Source organism: Ictalurus punctatus, chromosome 1, assembly GCF_001660625.3.
Source record: "Ictalurus punctatus breed USDA103 chromosome 1, Coco_2.0, whole genome shotgun sequence".
Taxonomy (NCBI): Eukaryota; Metazoa; Chordata; class Actinopteri; order Siluriformes; family Ictaluridae; genus Ictalurus; species Ictalurus punctatus.
The window spans coordinates 29,210,534-29,216,533 of NC_030416.2; the positions used below are offsets into that span (position 1 = coordinate 29,210,534).

The 6,000-nt window shown below is 41.0% G+C and overlaps 1 pseudogene; it reads right to left on the reverse strand.

Annotated features, from left to right (window-relative positions):
• Positions 1 to 219: 219 nt before the first annotated feature.
• On the reverse strand, positions 220 to 1,158 carry LOC108263050 (phosphorylated adapter RNA export protein-like; annotated as a pseudogene).
• Between the last annotated feature and the right edge of the window lie 4,842 nt (positions 1,159 to 6,000).

Sequence of the window (6,000 nt, forward strand, 5' to 3'; positions counted from 1 at the left end):
CACACACACACACACACTTACTTACACTTACACTTACTTGCCATGTCCAGACTCACACAAGAGATGGAGCAGGAAATGAGGGAAAAGAAATGACCATGTCAAACACACATACATTAAATGAAATCTAATCTGATCAGCCCACATCACTGAACATGGTGACAGCAAACTTTATTGTCTAGTCACTGTCCACACAGTCACTCAAGAAGACAACCAGCAGCATCAGAAGACCTCCAGGTCATTCAAGTTGTAAACTACAGGAGCTTCCTCTGTGCCCAGTGCAGACTCTGGCTGCTCCTCACCCCCATCCTCCTGCGAAAAACGCGTGTCGTGTCACTGGTAAACATTTCCTGAGAAACACCATTGTGCTCCTGCAGGTTCAAAGTACCAATTGCTTGCTTTATTTTCTTAACTGTTAAGAATTTCTGCCACTGCTTGGCTGACTTCTTGTTTGCCTTCTTGTTGTTATGCTCTTTCTGGTTCTCTTCAAATAATATTTCCTTGACTTGATCATGAGAAATACGAGGAGTATTCTTCCACAAGTTCAGATAAACCCCTCCAGGCATCCATCTTCTACTGACATCCATTGTGTAAAGACCTTTAATTTTGTTCAATCGTTGCAGTTTCTGACAGAAGCTCTATCACTTTCTTTGTGCCAATCACCTTCATGAGACACTCTATTAACTCCCTCTTTGGCTCCATTGACCTATAAGCTATTTCGTCAATCATTTTATCTTCAGGGTTGTCCACCATGATCTCATATCACCCTTTAAGGTCCATCTCAGCTAGTGGACCCAGCTGTTCCTTGACTGACTGCTTCCTCTTCAGATGGCAGTCAATTTTCTCTTCCTGTACTCCGTGCTGCAGGTATTCGTCTAGCTGTCCCTCCAGCATGCCCCTCATACCCTACTCTTCCTCATGCTTCTCTTTTTCCATCAGCTTATGTGCCAGCAAGTAGTTGTAGGTCTCACACCGGCGGCTGTCCATAGTGATGCCCCCCTCCATTCCCATGATGCCGAGCTCAGCCACGAGAGCCTCCTGGCTTTGCTCCTGCACCACAGAGTCCCAGATGTTGTTTACTCTGAGGCATGGAGGTCCTGCGACATTGCCAGTACTTTGGAAAGCAGTGGGAGGCACAGGTAGAGGAACATTGCACTTCATTGCGTTTGCCTACACAACATAGACTATTCCTCCTAGTCGCTGTCACTGAAGTTAGTTACAATGGTTACAAATACTTTTCTTTAAATCCATGGGAATGGAAACTATGTATGGAATAAGGACTGAAGTTAGGTTACTCAAAGTTAAACTCATCAGCAAAGAAAAGATTTGTGCTGTGGAGAAAAGAGCCATTTCTGGGAAGGATATCAAGAATGCCCCCAGAGGCATGGCCCAGGTGAGAATCTGTGTCACAAAGTTATTAGAATTTACACTCACCAGACAGTTTATTGGGAAACCTTGTACACCTACTCATTCATGTAATTATCTCATCAGCCAATCATGTGGCAGTAGTGCAATGCATAAGATCATGCATATATGGGCCAGCAGCATTGAGTAATGTTCACATCAAACATCAGAATGGGGAAAAATGTGATCTCAGTGATTTTGACCTTGGCATGATAGTTGGTGCCAGACTGGCTGGTTTTAGTATTTCTATAATTTCTGATCCTGGGATTTTCAGGCATAACAGTCTCTAGAGTTTACTCAGAATGGTGCAATAAAGAAAAAACATATCCAGTGAGCAGCAGCAGTTCTGTGGCTGGAAATGCCTTGTTGATGAGTGAGTTCAACAGAGAATTGCCAAATTGGTTCGAGCTGACAGAAAGGCTGCAGTAACAGAGACAACCACTCTGTACAATTGTGGTGAGCAGAAAAACAACTCAGAATGCATAGCACATCAAACCTTGAGGTGGATGGGCTACAACAGCAGATCACCACATCAGGTTTCACTCCTGTCTCCATCAACAAGAATGGAAGTGGGCACAGGCTCACCAAAACTGGACAGTTGAAGAATTGAAAAATATAGCCTGGTATGATGAATCTTGATTTCTGCTGAGGCATACAGATGGTTGGGGCAACAGCAGGGTGGCGGCTCGGATCCATGGATCCAACCTACCTTGTGTTACCTCAACTGTCCAGGCTGGTGGAGGTGGTGTAATGGTGTGAGGAATGTTTTCTTGGCACACTTTGGGCCTGTTAATACCAATAAACCATTGCTTCTATGCCACAGCTTGTTTCAGTATTGTTGCAGACCATGTGCACCCCTTCATGGCCACAACTTACCTTTGGCTACTTTCAGCACAATAATGCACTATGTCACAAAGAAAAAAAAAAATCTCAAACTTGTTTCAAGAACAGTGAGTTCAATGTTTTTCAGTGGCCTTCCCAGTCACCAGAGCTGAATCCAGTAGAATACCTTTGGGATGTGGTAGAATGGGAGATTCATAGCAAAAAAAAGTGCACCTAAAATCTGCAGAAATTGTATGATGCAATCATGTCAACATGGAACAGAATCTTAATGAATGTTTCCAACATCTTGTTTAATTCATGCCATGATGTTTTGAGGCTGTTTTTAGAGAATAAGGAGGCCCAACCCAGTATTACTATAGTGATCTGAATAAAGTGCTCAGTGAGTATATTCCCCCAGTAAGACTGTCTTGCTAATCATGTTCTCACTAATTTTTCAGCCCTCACTGACTCTGGGATATTCAGAGACTTCAAAGATGAGGAAGTAGATAAATAATTTAAAATTCCCCTGGTTTCCTTGAAATGTCCACTTAACATTTATACTCTGGGTTGGGGTCTCTGAGGAAAGCATAACTCAAAGCACTGTCCCAATTAACACATGTACAGGAATCCTGCAAATTGTCTCCATTTCCTGACTCATCAAAAAATCTTCTTACAACTCCATAGAACTAGGCATCACCTGGCTGTTCACAACCCTTCTATCTCCTGGAACAGTGGATGACCGATGACATGAAGTTACCATGCCATGTTTCCTACCATCATGAACAACTTAAATAAAAAGTCCAGAGACAAGCAGTCATCTATTTGCTCGTATAGCGTGCCAAATAATTAAGTGCACTTGAAACTTATGTAAAATTAAAAATGAAACACCCAGAACTGTATTCGGTACCATTATGAAGATGAACTGTATGCTGATACGTAAAATTCTGGAGGGAACGTTGAGCGGCTTGGCGTGGGGACGTAATAATGTATGCCATTAATCGATCTATGTTTTATAACATGTAAAACAGGAACATGAAAGGGATATTCTAAATGCAACTCATGTAAACACCTTAATCAGAATATTGTCTTATTCAGAATAAGGTCAATAATTATATTATTGCTGTCCATGTAAATGTAGTCTATGTGAAACCAACAAACAGACTGAATTCCTTACAAGCTTGATACACACTCTTTTTCACACAATTCAAGTTTATCCTGACATACTGGCCTGAAAAACACAAAAACAGTTGACCTTTTTGGAATCTATGATTCAAGGAAAACCTTGAACTTGAACAGACCATACGTCCACCCACTTGCATTCTAGCTCCCATCCTGTTGGAAATCATGGAGGAAATCACCTAGGATCAAAGAGAGGGACCTAAATCCTTCATGCCTCAATCCATAAGGGAACAATTTATCCAAAGGGTTTATTACTTCATTAAGGCCAGGTTGCCTTGACCCTAAGAGTCCTCAAGCAGCTTTGGTTGTACTCACTGAACAAGGATATCACATATCAATCACACACAGTCTGTGTACAAACTAGACCTTACTACCATCCATCCGCAGGACTCTACCTGTACCTGTACCACAACATATTTGATCCCATCACAACAAACTTCATAAGTGATCTGCAGTTTTACAAGGATTCCCCACCATACTCTTCATCATCAACCGGTTGTCTAAAGCCTACTGTCTGGTACCTCTTCCTGAATTTCCAATTACCCTATAAAGAGAAGCTATAATATTCCAGGGTTTTTTTTTTTTCAAGGATTATGTAATAATCAATTAATTTAATTATGGATAATAATTCATTTGACTATCATCCATTATGAACTGGTCAAGTTGAATACCTGAATCAAGAAATAGGAAGGAAATTATCCAACCATACACAAAACTGGTAAGAAAGGGGAATGTCCTGGATTGGTGTTACAAATATCACAGACAGGCTGGTCCAATGGCTCAAATGGCATAAAGATATGCTCTTGTCGCCAATCCAGTGCATGGATGCTTTTGTGATTTGACTGACAGGCATTATGCTGTCAGCGAACAGTGAGATTGTCTGAGATACCACATTCCTAGTTTTACAACTGTAGTAACTGCTATCAACACCCTCTCTATGTAGATATATATAGACCCTGTGCATATTTTTCAAGCTGGATATGAATGAACATAAATTGCTCATGCAGGCATTTGCAAAAGAAATTACAAGAAAATCCTGTACTACCAGGGAAAAGAAATACACATAAAAAGACTAACTAATGTAAACCTTGATCGATCAGCTTCAAATCATATAAAGCTTATTGAGTTAGTAAACTTTTATATACTGTCAAGTTCAAATGGCATGTGTTATTTTTTATACACACAATGTTAATGAAAATGTACAAAGTGCAGTAGTTTCATATGAATGGCATTAACTAATTAAGGAATACTAAATATGAAAAAAAATGCAAGCCAACATAAATCCATAAATTAGTAAGCCTAGTTATTAAATTAAGAATGTAAAAGTGAGTATGTATAAAAGTAGGGCAGGCTCAGGCAGTGTATAAGCTGGTTCAGTTTGCTGCAGCATCTTGTTTTAATGCAATTTGCCAGCATTAAGTGACCAGTTGCTTAAATAACCTATCTGGTATGTCTCAAGGTGCAGTGTGTTGTATGCTCCCTAGTGTGTACATTTTTTCTCCATTTTCATGTGAACAGTTTGGCTGCAGATTTTGACCTTTCGGGTGTTGTTATGCTGTCAAATAATACATACTTTTATTGACATAGATGTGAGTAAAAATAACTTACACTTCTACATCTGAGAAAGCTCATTATTTCATTGGTGTGAGCTTTGCCTTTTTATGGAATTTGTGGGCATCACAAAATGCAAATTACCTGTAACTGACAGGTGATTGACATTCAACAACATACAGTACATAAGTGAGTATGAAAACAGTTGTAATGGCAGGCCTCCATACCACACACAAACTATTGCACACTGCTCACACTACTGCCACCATAGTGCTGAAAGGACAGCTCCATTTCAGCACTACTGTTGTGGACCACCAGAAAGCACATGGCTGCAGGGCAGAATGGGGGAATGAAGTACGGCTGGGGAGAGGTAATCATTGTGGCTCCTCACCATCTCAGAGGAGACTGGAGAGGATAAAAGTGTGCTATGACCACAGGAAGGTGAGTAGCTCCTGTCTACATACTGATACTGACACTTTCTGTTCATTATTTTGCAGACAGCAATAACAGCGGTGTTCTCCCATGACCAAGACACCTCAGTCCCACTTCCCATGGAGGAGTCATGGTCCTCCCACTGCTGCACCCTGCTACCAGCCCTCACCACACTGTCTGGCCAACAGTGACTGCCACCATGCTCCACCTTGAGACATCCCTCACTGACCTCCTCACCCGGAGACAGCATCCCATTTTTGCATTTGCATCTTCCATTTTCCCTCTCATTTAAGAAAATAAATGTCTCCCAAAACACCAGCCCCACATCTGTCTGTGTCTGTGTTCTGCCTGGCGGCATTACAAAATATTTCAGAAACTTGTATAATCCAGCAGAAATATTTAGTTAGGTTTGGCTTAAGCAAACATTTACACACAACCCTGCTGACAGAGTGATAAATGAGGCCCATGTTGTGGCCAGTTGTAATTTTCTTACTGCCTCTATGATCTTCAAGCTCCTTACCTATGAATTTCACAGTCTGCACAGGTATCAAATGGTTCTTCTTTTAAATTGCTTTCAGTCTTAGAGCTTCCACATCAGGATTTCTGTCTGGTTCG